Raw genomic sequence first — 20,459 nt, forward strand, 5'->3', positions numbered from 1 at the left:
CTTCCCTGCGGAGGAAAAAGAAACCGCAAAAAGTGGGTTCTTTTAAAGCCGCAGGGGTGGTATAACAAGTGCACCATTGGCGCACTGGTTGAGTAAGCGCCGCATGGCAATGTGCAGACGGTGTGCAACACTTATGTAACAATGGCGGCACCCATGTATACAGGGCGCTGCCATTGTTACCGTGCCGCGCCGTACTAGGGTTAGGGATCGTGCAGTTGCTGCACAATCCTTTAACCCTGGTACGGCACCAGCTTTAGTGCTGTGTGTACTGCACCATAATAAAAACAGTTTACACAAAATTTTGTGACATTATATTTATGTGCATTGTTTCTAGCCTTCATCAGATTCTCAACAGGTTTGTCACACACACACACACACACACACACACACACACACACACACACAAAGATTAAGAGCCATTCAGTGTTTCAGGAGATGTGATGAACATGAAGAGCCCCCAACAACAGTTTCTGGACCCAGCATTCTCTTTCATTATTCAATTATGTTTCCTTTCTGGGAATAAGGTGGTGTATTAAATGGAGTTTCAAAATTGTCAGAAACTCAACAACCTTGACTTCCGGTCGGTAATGGTGCCTCGAGCGGCTTCTGATCTAGCTGCTCAGGAGCTAATCGGACGGTGTGGGCTATTCAAGGATTCCTGAAATAGTCTGAAATTACCCCCAAGGTATGGGGGGGGGGGTCAGAGGGGGCTTGATGGAGATCCAGCAGCACCATATCTCATCTCAATCAGAGATTTTTTGAACCAGAAGAGAGAGAAGAGGGAGGTGAGGATCGTAAGGCAATCCATGCCTGCGCCATCTCCCCGTTTTCGTGCAGAGGCTGCCACCAATTTTTAATTTTATTCATGAAGATTTATTCATGAAGATTTCAAGATTATAAAGATCGAACTCTTACTAACTTTGATTTATGCTACCTTGAATATCTCCCGTGAGTGTATATAAATCAGGATTCGCATGCCATTCTTTTCTTTGCATTTAAGGTGATTGATGAAATTTAACTTGGACATAACTTACTCTAAAAAAGGGTAGGATTAATGAAGGAATCAATCTACCCTGGATAGTAAAAACTGGAATTTTTGACTTTTTTTTTCTTTCCCTGATGCTGTAAAGAGGTAGAAAACTTACTGAAATTGGAATTGAATTTGGATTGGGTTTTAGTTTTCCCTCTAAGCCAACCGCCTCTGCTGGAACTGTTATATTTTGTTAGAACTTTAAGTAAGCAAGCAAACACTTTAAGTGAAAATCACTTCCATGGCTGGTGGTTGAAGCAGTGGAAGCGGGGGACTTTATTTATTTACTCATTTATTTATTTTCTTCTGCTTCATTCCCTGGAAACAAAGTTGACTTAATTGCTCTAATACTTATTAACTTCAACATTAGAATTTAAGATACACCAAACAGAGCCCAAAAATTAAAAGCGAACAAAAGATTTGGGGGCTGGAAGAACTATTAACAATAACAATAAGTTTGAGGAAACTGACCTTGAGAGTTGGGGGAAAATAGATAACCTCCTTCTTCAAGATGAAACAACTTGAGAGACTGATGGGATACACCTGGGTGAATACAGGGAAAGGGAGGAGAAAGGAAAACAAGAAAGCGAGCTAGGAGGACGCAAGGAGGGAGTGGTGAAGAGGAAAGGATGAGACGACGAGGATGGGAGGAAAGGGCGATGAGGACGGGAGGATGGGGGTATGGGGTGACAAAGGTTGAAGACAGGGTGATGAGGTTTGAAGGAGGAAGGTGAAGGAAGCGGCAAAAGAAGATGAATAAAAGCCATTACAGTCGGTTCTTCTTATACACTGATTTTTTATACACGGCTTCAAGCATACACGGTTTGAAAAGATTAAAAAAAAGTATAAATTTTAAATATCAAACCTTGATTTTCCATTTTTAGAAGGGACACCATTTTGCTATTTCATTATATTTAATGGGACTTGAGCATACACGGATTTTGTTATACACGGGGGATTTTGGAACCAAACCCCAGCATATAACAAGGGTCCACTTCCCCTGCAGGACGCTACTTAATAGTATGATCCATTGACTGCAAAGCCCCTTGGGAACTATAGTCTGGTTGGATATATGGTAAAATTCATACTCTTATATACTCTTGTTTAGTGGCCATAGCAGAAGTGAGACAACCCAGAAACCAAGGGACTCTTGGGAATCGTAGTTCTTTCTTTCTTTCTTTCTTTTTTTAGAGAATTTAAAAGGGGTTCCTTGCTCAGGGTACTTTTTTCCTTTCAACCAAAAACTCAGTCTAACAAAGGAGAAAGGGAAACTTGATGGAGGAAGGAGCAAATAAATGGAGAAGACTGAAGGACTATTTTGTTAACCATGAACATTCCAGAGGATGATCAACAAGAGATTAAATTGAAGACAGGATTTCAAATAAAGAAAAAAATTACATATTTAGGAATTGAGGTATCAATGGTAAATGTTGACTTATTCAAAAACAACTATGAAAAAGTTTGGAAAGAGGTGAAAAGAGAAATGAATAGATGGAATAATTTGAAGATTTCGTGGATGGGTAAAATTTCAGTAATCAAGATGTCCATATTCCCGAAGATTATGTACCTGTTCCAAAATTTGCCTATTATTACAAATGAAATTCCCTTTTAAAAATGGAATAAGGACTTATCTGATTTTATTTGGAATGGTAAAAAACTGAGGATCAAGATGAAATTATTATATGATGCGGTGGAAAGAAGAGATCTGGCTTTACCAAATCTAAAACTCTACTACCAAGCCTCAGTATTAACTTGAGTTCTGGACTGGATAAGATTGAAAAAATTAAAGGTTTTCAACTTAGAATTCGCAGGCACGATATATGGTATACATGGATATCTATTATACGAGAAAACTAAGGTCAATCAAGAAGTCAATAATCACTTTATTAGGAAATCACTTTTAAATGTATGGAAAAAAGTTAGATCAATTTGGGTCTCCAAAATGCCACTTTGAGCCTCTAATAATGAGGCATTGTTCAAAAATGAAAAAATGTCTTGTATAAAGTGGCCAACTTACGAAAACATTACAGTGCTGGAAGGAGGACAAAGGTGATTAAGAACAGAAGTAGAACTCTTTAATGATGGTTACAGTTGCAATTGGTTTCTGTATAGATGCCTAAGAGAAAAATTTATGACAGACCAAAAACTAATAGGGATAGGGAAAGGCAACTTGGAATTTGAAAAAATAATCAAAGAAAAAGGCAAGCATGAGATCTCCAATCTATACAAACTGTTGTTAAAACACGATCTCGAACAAGAACTGGTGAAAAAATGTATGATTGACTGGGTTAAGGATGTAGGACAAAGTATATCAATGGACCAGTGGGAGAGAAACTGGAAGAAAAGAATGAAATACACACTGAATTTGGTTTGAAAGAGAATTTGATAAAAATGCAATACAGATGGCATTTGACCCCACATACCCTAGCCAAAATCAATAAGAGCTGCAATAATAAGTGCTCTAAATGTGAAAAGGAAGATGGTACATACTACCATTGTTGGTGGCTCTGTGAAAAGGCACGTAAATTCTGGTCAGAAATACACACCACAATGGTAGATATACTAAAGATAAATCTTAACAAAGATGCCAAACTATATTTGTTGACCTTTATCGAACAAACTGAAGTAGAAAGGAAATATGGAAAACTTATCTTTTATATGGTTTCTGCCGCTAAAACTCTATGTGGCAGAGTGGAAAAACACGGCGATACCATCCAAAGAAAAATGGCTGGTCAAACTATACGATTATATGGAGATGGACTGTGACTTTAATATTAAAAGGGAAACCACAAAATGATTTTTTGACAATGTGGAAATCATTTATAGACTACATGAGGGTTAAGAAGGGAAAGTACTCAACCATTCTATTTGATGATGACTAGATTATATGATTTTTTTATTTTTATAAAATAGAGGCAAGTACTAATAAATGCCATCATGAGGGAGGAATATATACACTAGCAGATTAAGGAGGTTTATTAGACATTTCATTTTTGGTGTACCACTGTGAGAAGATAAGCAAGAGCTGGATGGTAGTAGAAAATATTAATTGAATATAGAAGTTAGTGGGAAATGTCAAGGAAGTAATCAATATAAAGGTTGAAATTATAGACTTACATATGGACAATGGGAATATGATAAGAAAGATCTTTTTTCTTTTGTGAAGATATGTAATATGTAAGAAACGCTGCCCCTCACTCCTGGAACCTTCTTCCCCCGCGAGCAAGAGCCATCACTTCTTTAACCAGCTTCAAAACAGAGCTGAAGAACATCCTGCTCAGAGAAACATTCCCAGGCATTGCATAATTGTCACTTGCTATTTGATGTTCTTTTGTTGCCTGTTTTATTGAATCATTTCCTGTATTGCTATGTATTTTATATGTATTATCCTACTAAAGAGGCAGGCTAGCTCCAACAGGCTTCCCTGGAAGATGATTAACCATCAATTAAGAAGCCAAGCCCTCCCTCCAGTCCTTCTCCCCTGATCCAGGCCTCGGAGGTAGAGAAGAACTGCTGGATCTCATCCCCTTCCCCACCACCACTCCCTTCTCCTTTTGTGTCGTGTCTTTTTAGATTGTAAGCCCTAGGGCAGGGAACCGTCCAATTAAAAAGATTGTATGTATAGCACTGTGTAAATTTACAGCGCTTTATAAATAAAGGTTAATAATAATAATAATAATAATAATAATAATTTTCTTTTTATTTTATGGAAAAAAAAATAAAAAAAACATATTTTAAAAAAAGAAAAGAAAGAAACCCAACAACCTTTAGCCTATAGTACTGTGGAAGTGAAATTCCCTTCAACTGCCACTTTCCTTGAAAATGAAAGAATATTTATATCTGCCAGTAGGCATGCTCAAAGGAGGAAAAATACTGCTTTCTGATCTCATCTTCTGGTGTCTGGCAAGGAGGCAAATAACTGAAGATGGTCTCATTAGGCCCTGCCTGTAGCATACTACACCAGATCTAGGACTTAGAGAAAGAAAGTGGAGCTTTCATATTTGGTTGTTTCATTGCTATCAGTATGTATTGAAAGGCAACTTTCTAAACAGCATCATGATCTTGCATTACTGTTCACAACTACAGCATGACACATTGGTGGCTGACACCATTATATCATGAATACATTGGATACTGTGCTGTGTTTGTTAAGATGTGCCCCTGGAGCAGTAATTTCATCTTGGGAAAGAGATACTGACACCATCATATTGTCGTACAAGTAATGGGGCTTCAGTGCAGATCCTGTATCGAGATATTTATTTAACTATTTTGGTTGGATCTAGACTCTGCCTTCTAAATGTACAAGGGCACTTTCAGTTTGCAGGAGGCTTCACCCATAGAAGAAGCCTTCAGTCTCCACTTTCCAAAGATATTCACTTCTGGAACAGCAGGGGGAAAAAGTTTCCCCATCTTCAGATATCTGAAGAATGAAATCATATGATGTCTCAAACCTTTCTTCTTCTGGCTAAAGAAGTATGGATTCAATAGAAAGGCAAACAAGAAGGGCTATTGGCTGATAGGCTGGTGCATGTTGGAAAGGGGAAAAGAAGTGAGTTCGACAGGGGAAAATGGCGTGGCTGGTTACACCGATGTCACCCTACTGTGTCTGTAAGATTGTGGCATTGATAGGGTTGTTGCATGGTCACAGTGGACTAGAAAAATGCAAAGTGGGACTGATTTTTATGTCCATGTAGACATGCCCTCAGTTGTCAGCTCCAGACACATTCCAACTTGTGGACCTCCTGCTTAAACTGTGATGTCCCCAAAAGGACACAATATTCCAAGTGAGATCTGACTGAAGCAGAACAGAGTGGTGCTATTATTTCCCTTGTTCTGGATGCCATACTTCTATTGATGAAGCAACCAATTCAACTGTTAAGATTTAATGGTTTTGTATTTTTGCAGACTGCCTGATACAAAGGAGCATCAATTTCTCCAGGTCCTTTGGGCTTCACTGTGATTCAGACAATAAAACATAATCCTCTGCTTTTAAGTGTAATAACAGGAAATAAAAATTGCCTCTGGATAAAAACAGCTCCTTTTGATTGTGTATTTTGTCCTCATGCATCGCCTTTGGCCAATATATAACCATTTGGGGAACATTTTGTCCTCCTCAGGTGCTGTTATATAGACATCCACCTTTCTGTCAGTCAATATTCATAATTATCTGTCCATCTGTTTCTCTAAGTCTTTGAAAAGTGAATACAGGCATACACAATCACTGCATAGGGCTGAGGGAAAGAGAAAGGGGGGGGGGGAGAAAGAGAAAGGAGTGGGGGATGGAATGACATCTCTTGCACTGATAGCATACATTTCTTCTCACCATATTTAACTTTCACTTTACAAAGTCAGGATACTTGCAGACAGATGCTGTGCTTGCTGCTTTTTTTGTTCATACGGGTTTCTTTCACACCGCACAGTAATTGCCCTTTGATAAAAGTAAAACCTACTGTATTTCCATCCTATGGAAGTCTGGGTTTTGTAGTATGATGGAATTCTCTGCCTAGGAGCTCTTGTGCCTCCCAAAATTACAAATCCCAAGACTCTGTGAGATGCAAGCACAGTAGTTTAAGTGCTATGAAAGTGCTTTAACTGCCCTGTGTTAACATGTGCTTACCTTTCTTTCCTCCTTTTCTACATAGGTTACTATAGAAAGTGATACATGCAGCTTTCACTAAACATTTTTGATCCTGAAAATACACTTGGTGGCAAACCAAAATTGCTTCAGTATAATTGGAACAACAACAACAACAACAACAACAACAACATGGTTTTGGACTCAAGGTGGCTTACAACACTTAAAAGAGACATCACTGAAAAATATACTAAAAACAAGCTTAGCAATCCATAAAATTAAGAGTTATTTAAAAAAAAAACCAGACCAAAACTAGAACAGATCGGCAATACAGTACAATTCCACAAGGCCTGGTTCCCTTGAGCAGTGAGTCTTCAAAAGGGCTGCTGAAATAATAATAATAAAAAGTCTTAACTTGCCTGCAGAAAGATTGCAAGGAGAAGGGTCAGTCTAGTCTTTCTTGGAAGGGAATTCCAGAGCCTGGGAGGAATCACTGAGAAGAGCTTCTCCCATGTTCCCAACAAATATATCTGCAAGGATTATGAGAAAAAGAATGCCCTTTGCAGAGGATCTCAAAACGTAGACATGGTCATATAGGAGAACATGGTCCTTCAGATAACCTGGACCTGAGCATTATAGGTCATAACCAGTACTTTGACTTGTGCCAAGAAACCAGCTGGTAGACAATGAAGCTATTGCAACAAGAGTTAAGTGATTCCTGTAGCCAGCTCCAGTTCCTTATTTGTTCCCAACACGGCCCTGCAAGATATGTTTGGATAAAAGATAGTGGCTTTCTCTGTACTACACAGTGAATCTTGTACCAGAACAAAAGACAGAAATAAATGTCCCACTCTTCCAAATCCTTACCAATAGAAGCTTCTTAGAGCCATTCATAATTTATTATTGTCCATTCTTCTAGTGATAGTATGATGTAGCTCTAGGGTTCCACGGTTGCACAGAATCATAGGACGCATTCCCACTATGATTTAAAGCAAATCACTGATCAGGTTATATGACCATTGTTCCCATTTGAAACTGGTTCCCATCCTACTTTGATTGATTTCTGTTGCGATAAAGTGAGGCAAACACAAAAAACCCTGTTTTTTCCAGGCACTAGTTCCCTAGTGGTTCTTTTTCATTTGAAAAGAATCAATTCCTAAGCATGTTCAACAAGTGGGAATGACAGATCTGAATTGTATCATTCTGGAGGATAGGGACTAATGGCGGGGGAGGGGGGTGGTACCATCCCTCCTCAGTTTTTGGTAGATCCACTCTCCCTCCCCCCCCCCCACACACACACCGTTAGTGCTGCCTTTGTGCTTGTGGTGTGACCTATGGGTGCATGATTTTTTTTAAAAAAAATTAAATTAAATTGATAGAATATTCAATTCACTGATCTTGCAAACACTTGCAATCAGTGAGGCAAGTAGTCGCAAAACCAATGAATTGGTAGAAGATTCAGTTCATTGGTTTTGCAACTACTTGCAGTTACCTGGGCAATCCAAGGGCAGCTCATAGTGAGGCAAGTAGTTGCAAAACCACTGAATCAAATTTTCTATCAATTTTATATATACACATACATACATACACACACACACACACAGAGAGAGAGAGAGAGAGAGAGAGAGAGAGAGAGAGCCCTTGGCTTACGCAGGCATCCATTCCAGATCCCCCCACATAAGCCGAATTCCACGCATGCTCAGGCCCCATTCGCATGAATGGGGCTCGTGCATGAGGCGGTGTGGTGCGACGGTGGCATGCACCACCCCTTGTGCCCCCACGTGGCTTTCCACATATAGTCAAAGGTGCATATGACGTGGGTGCACTGTATATATATATATATATATAGAGAGAGAGAGAGAGAGAGAGAGAGTTCTGAAGCCAGGCTGTCTGGGCTGCCGCTTACATCACTGATGATGCACAGATGATTGACATGCATTTTGAAGTGGTGCAAACTAGTGGGGATGACAATCGTGCCAAAAAGAAGTGATTACAAGGGGACAATGAAAAGTGGGAATGAGCCCATAGATTCATACAGTTGGAAGAGACTACAAGGGCCATCCAGTCCAATCCTCAGTTCCTCAGATCTATGGAAGTAGACTCAAGTCTGCAAAACTCTTGAAGCTATAGCCAAGGTTGGCAGATGTATCATATGTATGCCTCCTGCCCATACCCCTTACCACACCTACCTTTGTCTCCCATAACCCATCCCATCCCACTCAACCAGTTGCTAGCTGATGGAAAGGATGGAGAGTGGCACAAATATCATTGCTCTGCATCCAGAGACAGGGAAAGAGGTGGTCACTTCTTTCTCATTTGCCTGCTTTCCACAAGCCAGGAAATGGTCTTGTTGGAAAGATGCAGCAGAGAAAAGTGGAGTAAAGCTTGGTTGTTGTGTGATTGGTACAAAATTCTGGCTTCTGCAACAACCAAAAAGGTTAGACTTATACCATTATAACTCATTAATAGCATACCTGCCTATAACTGTAACTAGTTACTTTAAAAACTAACATTGAAAAAGTCTAATTATATGGCAAATGTGAAAGTGTGGTCTTCCAGAGGACTTGAACTCCCATAGGTCATAGCCAGCATAGCCAGGTATTTGTGGAGGCAGAATTGTTATGGAGTGTGGTGGAAATGATGGGAACTGTAGTTCAGCAGCAGCTTTTGCTCTACCATTTCATCACTCCTGCCCTATAATCTAGGTTTTTTAAAGTTATTTTGAAAAAGTAATTTGATAGATGGGGCAGCATTGCAGTCATAAAAGGATATGCATGTCCCTTTATTGAACAGAAATAAAGTGACTTTCAGAGGCCAGATTGCACACAAAAGGCTTTGGATTCAAATGTAGGACAAACAGAATGACTTGATCATGGATTCATCCCTTGAACCAATTATAATAGAATAGTCCCTCTTGATTTTAGTGGAGCTCCTGCTGAGTTAGACATTTAATAACTGCTGCAAAAGATGGCATTATCATACAAGTAGGGTCCTGGGGATCCAACTTGTATGATGGGGGAATGAAGATGTAAATGATTCTGGCCAGTATTTTCTTTCCTTGTTAGCATTACCTGACCCACCAAAGGGATCTGAAGGGGTGGAAATTGTTTCCTCTGAAATGCATTTTTGAAAGTGGGAAAAAGGGACCCTTCCTAGTTCCTCTAATCTGCCAGTCTGTGGCTGTGCAACTGACACAAAGAGCCAAGAGAGGGCACAGCTGGCTGGCAAAACTCTGTCATTAGCATGCCTGTATCAGCAAAATTTGTTCAGAGCAGGTCACCCAGCTGGATTTTAACACTACTGACGCTCTTGTTTCGGAAACTGGTATTTTTCTCCCCTTTTTATAAGAGAGGCGTATAAAATAACAGAGCCAACAAAAATGTAAATGTTCGGGGGCGGTACAGGGTGATGGCAAATTGCAGGCCTCCTGGCCTTGCCAACATCCCCGTAAGAAATGAATGGTGGTTTTGGTTCCAAAAAAGCCGTTCAGCCAAGATGAGGCAGGACTGCAGATTGTTCAAGGAGGGTGCTAGCCCTGAAGGGTCTGAATACATTCCCTTATAGAGCTTGCTTGCTTGCTTGCTTTATTGATTTATTGATTTACTTTATTCCTATGCCACCTTTCTCCCAGGATGGGACCAAAGGCAGTTTTGTCCTTTCATTTCTTTTCACTGAAGATAATTCTTGTTGGGAACCACATCACTGTTTGAAACTCAGCTACATCCCATTAGTTTGCTTCCTTTGACTATATAGTACAGCAGGGGTGGGTAAGTGCAGCAGGCCAGTTGGCATGATCACTACATGGGGCATCTGTAAAGAGGAAGCATAGATAGCTGTCCATGTTTTCATCTGTCTGTCTGTCTCTCTCTTACTCTCTCATACACACATATACACATTTTAAGCCAACACCTTCAAAGGAGCTAAGTGTAGCATACAGCAGTATAGCTATAAAGGAAGCAAAACAAAGGTATTGCCACTCCTATTTGAAATTCTGCCTCCCCAAATGAATTTCTTCTTCAATCCACAAATTTCTAGCATTGCAAAGAGAGAGAGAGATTAAAATAATTCACATCTAGAACTCTTACATGTGCTTTACAGCCCTTTGTTTGTAACTTTCCCTTCCCCTTTTCCTAAGATGCCGAAACTGTAACTTCTGGCTGAAGCTTTAAGTTACTGCAATGCTAAAAATTTAGGGACTGAGGGAAAATTTTGTTGAAGGGGCCATGCTAATCTTCTCTGAATCATTCCCATTTTAGTATATATGCTGCCGAAGGGCAAATCTATGCTTAGTTTTATGTTTGTTGTAATGTATGTAGTTAACTTGAGTGATGTCAAAGTTGTTATTCATGGATAATTTTTATATGAATGTCATAGGATATGTGTTAGTCTGTTTTTGTTTTGTATGTTATGTCTCTCTTTGTGATGTTTTGGTTTTAATGCAATAACTCAATACAGATTAAATTAAAAAAAATTAAAAAAAACCCTGCAAAATCAAAGAAACAATAAGGATGAGAGGTTTTTTTTTAGCACTTTATAGATTTACAAATGTATTATGGCATCATCAACCCGAGTCTATAGAACACATGATATTTTATCCTCAGTTGACAGGTATACACATAGTCCCTCTGTCTCTTTCTCTGAGAAGGAGGAGAAAGAGAGAGCCCCACAGCAAAGTAGAAGGCATAAAGAGTAAGGTCAGAGTGACACAACTGTCCCAAAAAACACATTAAACTATGACAAGTACAATAGAGCTTAACTGTATGTAAAAGAAGTACAGTGACTGCTCACGAAGCCCTGTGGAGGAAAATGCAAATATCCTCATGTTCCTGCAGTTAATTAATACAGGCAAGTGGCTTCAATTTTTAAAAAATCTCTGTTCAGGGTAGATATACAGATATATGCAGAAGGTCATCTATTGAACTTTATTGTTCCCTGAGCTTAGTCCAGTACTCTAAGCCCAGAACATGGTGTACGTGTGGGTGGCAGTGGTGGGGAGTGGGAATACGTCAACTCCCAGGATCTATGGCTATGCTGCCTGGGGGGGGGGGGGGGTTGGGAGAAGTGGTCCAAACTGTGACAGAGAGGCATACAGAATTTCCTGAATGCCTCCCAGAGCTTGTGATGGCTACTCTCCTCCTTGCACGCTTGTGAGTGCCCTCAGCCTTTGAGGCACATCTTCTGCAAACAGAACAGTGGATTAGGTTAGCTTTGGTTTCCTCTGATTCTAGGCAATGGAGCACCCAGTGATGCTCTGAGGCCATGATGACAGACCCTTCACAGAACCAATCAATCATAAGTACAGTGCTACCTTGGGTTACGAATTTAATTCGTTCCGCGGCGCCGTTCGTAACCCGATACATTTCGCAACCCGAAAAGGCGCTGGAAAGCCGCTAGCCGCGGCTTCCGATTTGAATTTCGCGCCGAAATTAATTTCGTAACCCGAAAAATCTTTCGTAACCCGGAACAGTTTTTTCCAATGTAACTTTTTCGTACCCCGGAAATTTCGTAACGCGGTGAATTCGTATCCCGGGGTACCACTGTATATTGCAGTAAAGAGTCTTCAAAATATCTGTCTCACAGAACTTTGAAAAGTAATGTTTTTTGGACTTCAACTTCTAGGCCATGATGATTAAAGGATTCTAAAGTCCAAAAATTATTTGATAATTTGGATAATTTGTCATTAGGTAGGTGTGGCAACCTTTCTTTCTCTCAAGGAGTGCATTTCTTTGGGAGCAATCTGTCAGAGGCTGAAAATTAGTGTAATATCTGTGAACTATTGGTTTGTTCTAGTGTGCGATGAAACCCTAAAGAAAGGGCTGTTCTTATTAGTTGAGTTCACAAAGGGAGGAAGACATGGAGAGCAGAACAGTTGCAGTTTTATTTTATTTATTTTATTTATTTCATTTTTATGCTGTCTTTCTCCCAAAAAGAGACCCAAGGCAGCTCACAAGATAAAAAAAATATAACATTTTAAAACCAATTTTAAAAAAGCAATTAAAACGACCTAGTTAAAACTGTATAAAAATCAGATTAAAACATAACAAAGATTTTAAAAATAATCTAGAACACATATCCCGTATGAAAGCTATCCTGTCATGATTTTAAAAAGCCTGCCTGAATAAAAACATTTTTACTTGCCCGCAAAAGGCCAGGTGTCAGGGATAATAAGGAATAAGCCCTTTCCACTCTGAATAAAGAAGCAGAATTTTTAATGGTGTATTTAGGAGGGGACAAAGGGCTAGATTCTTTATACAAGTGGTGGGATTTCTGTTATACATCTGCACTTATGTTGTATCTTTATTTAGGGCTTCAAGATTGTATCCAAATGTTACAATACAATTGAGGAGTGCAGGTAGAAAAGTCCTGCCATCAAGTCCAACCCTGGCATTTAATTGGATTCATGGAACTTTTGGGACAGGGTTCAATTCCCAGTTTGGCCATGAAACCCACTGGGTTACCTTGGTCAAGTCATATGCTCTCAGCCTCAGGAGAAGGCAAACACAAACCTCCTCTGAACAAACCTTGCTAAGAAAACCCCATGACAAGTTCACCTTTGGGTCAACATAAGTCATAAATGACTTGAAGGCACACAACAACAAACAACATGTGTGATGGTGTAGTGGTTTGAACATTGAACTAAGACTCTGGAGACCAGGGTTTGATTCCCAGCTCAGCCATGAAACCTACTGGGTGACCTTGGGCCAGTCACATGCTCTCAGCCTCAGGGGACAGTGAATGATGTTTCCATCAGGTATGGGAAGGGGTCAAGCCAGGAGTGATTACTTAGTTACGTATTCTTAAATAAGTAAAATATAGGAAACTTATTCAGAGATAGTCTTATTGGCCATACAGCAAAATACAACAAAATGTAAAATCCACAAAAGAGCAATACAGTCGGCCCTTCTTATACACAGATTTTTTATACACGGATTCAAGCATACACAGTTTGAAAATGTTCAAAAAAAGTATAAATTTCAAATATCAAACCTTGATTTTCCATTTTATATCAGGGACACCATTTTGCTATGTCATTAATGGGACTTGAGCATTCACAGATTTTGTTATCCACGGGGGATCTTGGAATCAAACCCCAGCGTATAACAAGGGTCCACTGTACCTTTATTGGCCAACCAATATTGACTGTTAAGTTAAATACGTTCCGGACCCTCCCGCGTATACCAAAATCCACGTATGCTCAAGTCCCATTGGGACAAAAGTTCCTGCCCCCCACCTTCCCTTCCTCGCTTTCTCCTCCTTTCCCTCCCTGCCTTCCTCCCTTTCCTTCCCCTTATTTACCTTTAAGGTCTCGGCGCGCCTGCTTTTCCTCCGCCGCCATCGCTGCGGGGCAAGCTGGGTGGTAGCAGCGGCGGCGGAGGCCAAGTCTTGGCTTCCTTGCCGCCGCCATGAAAGGGCGCAATGGCGGTGCTGGAGGCCTCTTGGCCCCGAACAGCACCGCCACTGGGCCTTTCCCATGGTGGCGGCGAGGAAGCAGGGCTGCTGCACTGGAGGCCTTCACCGCCTCCGTGCCTTTTTTTTTAAGAGGAGGTGCGGAGGGCAGCAGCGCCAGAGGCCTTCAAGGCCTCTGGCACCATCACCCAGCCTCCTTGCTGCCACTGCCGCTGCGGAAGGGACAGGTGTCGGTGCTGGGGCCCCCTTGGCCTCCAACACCAGTATCCCTCCCTTCCGTGGCGGCGGAGGTATGGAGGAGGCCGGATGCCGGCACCAGAGGCCTTGAAGGCCTCCAGTGCAGTGGCCCTGCTTCCTTGCCGCCGCCATGAGAAAGGCCCGGAAGGGAGGCAGGGAGGGAAGGGAGGAGGAAACGAGGGAGGAGAAGGAAGTTGTCCCCACGCGCGCCACCATTGGAGACAATTTCCCGATTTACCATCCGCGGATGCTCAAATCCGCAGATGGCAAATCTGCATATAAGAAGGGCCGACTGTATAGTTAATGAAGTAGTTGATGTAGAATACCAACCATGATTTCTCTAAGTATGGAAAATCTTTTCCAGTGGTTCCCTTGACATATATATCTTCCTTCTCATTTATCAATGGCCATGAGTGTCCATTTTCCAGAAGCTTATGGTTAATCAGTGAAATGCTTCCCATTTGATCACTTAAATACAAATGAAAAGTAACACACATGCAAAGTTTATTCCCCACCCCATCATTCCTTTAAGATTACCCTCTCTTTCTATTTAAAATTAAGGACTTTGATAGGTTTGCCTAGTGGTAATACACTAGTTGTCCACCACTGCTGAAATATTAGGGATGTTCTTTCAGACATTCCGAAATTTTGAGAGGAATGTGTTACCATCAGAGGACTGCCAGATTGGAAACTTCTGTAACTTTAATGGCTGTGTATAAGAGGAAATTTCAGCAGCTGTTGCTTGTTATCTGATTGCATAAAGATACAGGAGCCATCTTCAGTTTTTACTCTGGCAACTTGTATCTTTGTGTATTTGGCAAAACACTAACAAGGATGTTTCCAGTGACCATTGCTGCTGTGTGCCTCCAAGTTATTTTTGACTTACAGTGCCTAAGGCAAATTTATCATAACACTTTCTTGACAAGTTTCTTCAGAGCAGGTTTGCCATTGCCACCCTCTGAGACTGAGAGTGGGTGCCAGTGACTGTTACCAAAGTGTAAATCCTCAAAGTGTAAAACCTAGCAGACAATTAAGCTATTGTTTTGCTGTTTTTGGAGGCTATAGGAAATCTATGAGCTGCAGGGGCTGAAATCTATTACATCATTTCATGAAACTGTTGGAGAAACGTTACCATAATGGACTACTGCTAGACTTCCATCAATTTGCTATTAATATGATGAAGCCCTGTCCTGTCATTAACAGAAGATGAAAATCTTCCATTAGTCTTTTGCTTGTCTCTCCTCTCTGGTGTTTGATTGAAGAGGTGGCACAATGTAGGACACAAAGAGGGAGCAGAAAAACAGGTTCCCTGAAAGATTTTCCTCTTCAGGCTTAATTCTTATCTGTTGGCCCTCCAGATGCTGTTGGTTTGCAACTTCCATCAGCCCTAGCCAGCATAAACAACAGCAAGGAATGCTAGGAGCTGCAGACCCAGGACATCTGAAGGGCTGCAGGGTGCCTATCTGAATTAGGGCTTCACAAATTTTAACATGGCTTGGCTGGGTTGTTATTTGTGGTCATTACTGATCATGCCCCTTTCTCCACTACTCCTCTTTGCCTGCCAAAGATAATCAGGGGAAGTGATGGGCATCTGTCTCTTTTCATGCTGGCATTGAAATAGCAAACTTAATTGGTTGGGCATCTGCAGTTTTCAGACCTTTTTCATTCCAGAGAACCCTTCCATATTGATGTCTACTATCCAACTGTTACATAGAGCAGCAAGAGGTTCTGGATATATTGCAGTATAGGACTCACTATCTTTCTATGTGTCTGGAGCTCAGCCCTTTAAATTCAAGCCTTTAGGCCTGAAGTCTGGTGTATCCTCACCATCCCTTTATTGCACTGTATTAGAGTTGCTGAAGTCCTTCTGTGGGTGAGAAGGTGGTATTATTACTCCCTTACATTCTCCTCTTCTATTGACCTCTTCTATTCTATTTGCTCTGGTTTCTAATGTACATTTTTCATAATCTATATAAATAAAATTATTTCTGTATATTTGTAAGTTTGCTACCACAATACATGGAAAGAGCTGTATGGATTGGAGGGATCTGGACAATATATTTGGGATCATTTGACTCATGAACTTTTTATGTGATGAATTTCACATACAACACACTCAGTTAAGGAGTGTCTTGGAGAGCACCCCATTTATTTTTTTCTTTGGATTTTCATCACATTTAGAGGGCATATCTGAAGAGTCGTTCAAATGTTGTTTTTAGTGTGACTATGCAAATGATCTCATTCATGCATTCTGGGTTTGTTGTTCACACTACAGAATCACATCTATACACATCTCTATGAATTAGACTACTCGCATGTGCCAACACTTGAATAAAGATGGAGTCGATGATGCGAATGTTTTCAAAGCATTCAATGCAGAGTTTTATCCTGGTTTATCCCAAGTCTATTCACATCAGTTATTGACACAGCCGAGACTCCAAAGCCTTTAGAAAAACTGGGGGGGGGTCCAACATCGATTATCCCAGGTGGGGGTTTTGGCAGAATATTTGGATGCATTTGAAATGTATCATATTTTCCGGCGTATAAGACGACTGGCCGTATAAGACGACCCCCAACTTTTCAACTTAAAATATAGAGTTTGGGATATACTCACCGTATAAGACTACCCCTCTCTTCCACAATAAGTCAGAAAGGAGCTGAAGGCACACAACAACAGCAGCAGCAGCAGCAGAGGAGGAAAAGGGGGAGAAGAAAAAAGGAGAAGGAGAAAGAAGAAAAGGAGGAGAAAAAAGAATAGGAAAAAGAAGATAAAAAGAAGAGGAGGAGGAAGAGGAGAAGAAGATGTGGAGGAGGAAGAGGGGAAGAAAAAAGAAGAGAAGAAAAAGAAGAGGGGAAGAAGAGGAGGAGAAAGAAGAAGGGCCCAGCTAGCCGGCTGCCTTCTCCAGAGGCAGAGGAGGCGTGCAGCATGTCCTCTGCTTTGGGAGAAGGCCTTGCCACCACGGCCTCTCTCCTTGGGGCCCAACCGGCTGGCAAGGCCTTCTTCAGAGGCAAAGGAGTCACGTGGTGCATCCTCTGCCTTGGAGAAGGCCTTGCCAGTTGGTTGGGCCTTAAAGAGAGAGGCCTTCTCCCGAGGCGTACATGCCGCGCGGCTCCTCTACCTCAGAAGAAGGCCTTGCTGCCACAGCCTCTCAACCAGCTGGCAAGGCCTTTTCTTTTCCCGGCGTATAAGATGACCCCCAACTTTAGGGAAAATTTTCCTGGGCTAAAAAGTCGTCTTATAGGCCAGAAAATATGGTATGTGAACAAAGATTCAACCCAAATTCTATCCAGATTATTTTCATCATCTGAATAACCTTTAAGTGGTCTGGCTTAAAATTTAGGGTTGCTGTAGTAGCACAACAAACTACAGTTTCTGGGATGCCATAACACTGAGCCATGGTAGTTAAAGTGGTGTCAGTCTGGATTATTTCTGCAGTGTGGATGCAGCCTTGGAGGGAATGTTTATTTGGAATGATATGTTTAAGCATGTAGGCAAATAGCACACATAAAAGTCATTTTGAGGAGGCCCTGGGGTGGGGATTGTTTTTTAGTTCATACAGAGTAGGGTCTTTGGTGTCTGATTGATACAGATATGCTTTCTAAAACAAAACTGAGACTGTTGCACAATGCGAGGAAGACTGGAGCAAAGAGATTAAGCCAAAGAAATTGGAATTGAATGATTATTTACAATTATTAGTGATTCCCCTTAAGCAGTGCTAGGTACTACAGTTATGTTGTATTGTAAACCACTGCTCATGTTCTTCTGTGCTGTCAATTCTTTAAGAACATTCATCATCAACTGATTACCCCTCTTATAACTAAATACCCTGGACATTCTGATACTTTTTATTTACATTATTTGCTGGATAATCAGAACCCAAGTGATGTACTTAAGGTAACAAAATTTTGTTATATCATGTGTAAAATACATTCCCAACTGGCTGATAGCAATTGATGATAGTTGGTGGTGTTTGATCTGATTTTGCCCTTTTGTCCTTCTGACTTTTGTTCCAATAATTGTACTGTTTTGATCATACTATTATCTCAGTATTTTTATTTTTATTATATTTTATACTGGTCAATGACCGAATAAACTATTGAGTTGAGTATTGTATGTTATTGTTTGGGGTGAGCTAAAATGTAACTTAGAGCCAGCATGGCATAGTGGTTTGAGTGTTGGGTGGTAACTCTGGATACCAAGTTTCAACTCCCACTTGGCCATGAAACCCACTGGGTGACCTTAGGCAAGTCACATGCTTTCAGCTTGAAACCTCCTCCAAACAAATCCTGCCAAGAAAGCCCTGTTATATGTTCACCTCAGGGTCACCATAAGTCAGAAATGACTTGAAGGAACACAAAACACAACAAAATGTAGCTATTTCTACTCCTTTACTATCTTTTTATTGCTTACCCAGTGTTGAGATCAAAATTGGAAGAAAATGATTAAATTATACAGTTTTGTCCACGAAAGTGAAACTTACAAAGATTTACATCCTAGTCCTCAGCCACAGATTTTTGAAGATCACACCTCTTGACTGGGACTGGCAGAAGGCAAAGAGGAAGTAATGGTTCAGTTACACAGAAAAATGTTCTGCATATATTCAGAGAGATATGCTTAGTCATAACATTTCTGACAAAGAATTCTCCACCCTTGATTCACTGACTGAGTTTGTAGCCAACCACTTATTTGACACATGAAGTGGATCAGTGCCCTCTGATTACTCTTTATTAACTAATAACTTCATTCCTTATTAACCTTTAATAAATAAGGTAACAGAATCACTACCCTTGATCAAGACCAGTGGTTCCCAAACTTTGGTCCTGCAGCTGTTGGAGACTTCAGCTCCTACAAGTCCCAGTTAGCTTGGCAAACTGTCAGGAATTCTGGGAGCTGAAGTCCAAAACATCTGGAGAACCAAAGTTTGGGAACCATTGACCTAGGCTAGGGGTTCCCAACCTGTGCTCCATGGAGCCCTTAGAGCTCTGTGTGCACTTCTCAGTTATTCTGCAGCCTCTCCCAGGAAATGAAAGAAATAAAAATTGAATGAAATTAAACAATAAGAAACAAAAAGTAACACTATTCCTCAACACCATTAACTTGCTAGACATAGGTAGGCCTCTTAGGGGCTCTGCCATAGAAATTTATTCTAAGGAATCCACGAGTCAAAACAGTTTGGAAGCCCTAATCTAGACTATACTTGACTTTTATTGTGTATTGATATCACATGGTCCATGTTAGTCACTGCAAGGCTATAGTCTTACACATGTAGCTGAGAGTGTCTCATAGAATTCAATAGAAGTTACTTCACAGTAGACTTAGGCCCATTACAGACTGGCACCATGCGCCAGCCTGGGGCCAATTTTAGGGCTTGGGAGGGTGGAGCATCCTCACGCTCCCGAGCCCTGCCGTGCACTATTGGCGCCATCATGGTTTGCCCCCGTCATACACACAGTGCAACGTCCAAATATAGCATGGGTACATCATTGGTGCACACAAGGGCGGCAATGGCACTCCACACACAGTACAAAAAGAACCCACCAGAGGTTGCGCCTTTTGGTTGCTGTGGCCTCCATCGGGGGCAGAAAAGGGCAATGTCTCCCCTTTCTCCCCATCTATCAAGCCCCATAGATATGATTTCAGTATAGTCCTTAGGTGGGCAGATATTTATTTTACAAATAAATATAGAATATTGCCAAGGCTTTTTTCCTGGTATATTGTGCACCTGATAATTAGAAAAGGAGAGAATTAAATTAATGTAATCCATGTTTGCTGGGAGAATGAGAAAGGTTATTAAAACAGAATAAAAGCTGTGTTCTTGGTTTTCCTGGAAACATGAAAAGTTCATTTAAATGTCTTGGAATGGTCGGAATTATTTGTTTGGATTGAAGAACTGAAGTAGAACACAAAAGCTGTTGTTGTAGTGCCACAGATGTACTGGTCTTGCAAATATTACCCATGTGGACATCAATTTTTTCCCAAACTATTGATGGAAAGACAATTTACCTGACTGTCAATGTCTTGAAGACATAAAAATACATTCAATTTCGTAACCATTTTGAGTGAGGGAAAAACAGGTCCAAGAGCTGTGAAAAATAGAATATTCTAATTTGCTGCACACTGTGAGTGCTTATGCTTGTAAATAAAAACACAGTGAGAACCATTATTTTGGAAAAGTTGTTGCAGTAAGAGGGAGTGGATAAAGCATCAAT

At 40.8% G+C, this 20,459-nt stretch overlaps 1 pseudogene; it reads right to left on the reverse strand.

Annotated features, from left to right (window-relative positions):
* Positions 1-10,788: 10,788 nt before the first annotated feature.
* On the reverse strand, positions 10,789-10,883 carry LOC149311309 (U6 spliceosomal RNA; annotated as a pseudogene).
* Positions 10,884-20,459: the final 9,576 nt, after the last annotated feature.

Source organism: Sceloporus occidentalis, unplaced genomic scaffold, assembly GCF_023333645.1.
Source record: "Sceloporus occidentalis isolate IW3139 unplaced genomic scaffold, rSceOcc1.0.p SCAF_6, whole genome shotgun sequence".
Taxonomy (NCBI): Eukaryota; Metazoa; Chordata; class Lepidosauria; order Squamata; family Phrynosomatidae; genus Sceloporus; species Sceloporus occidentalis.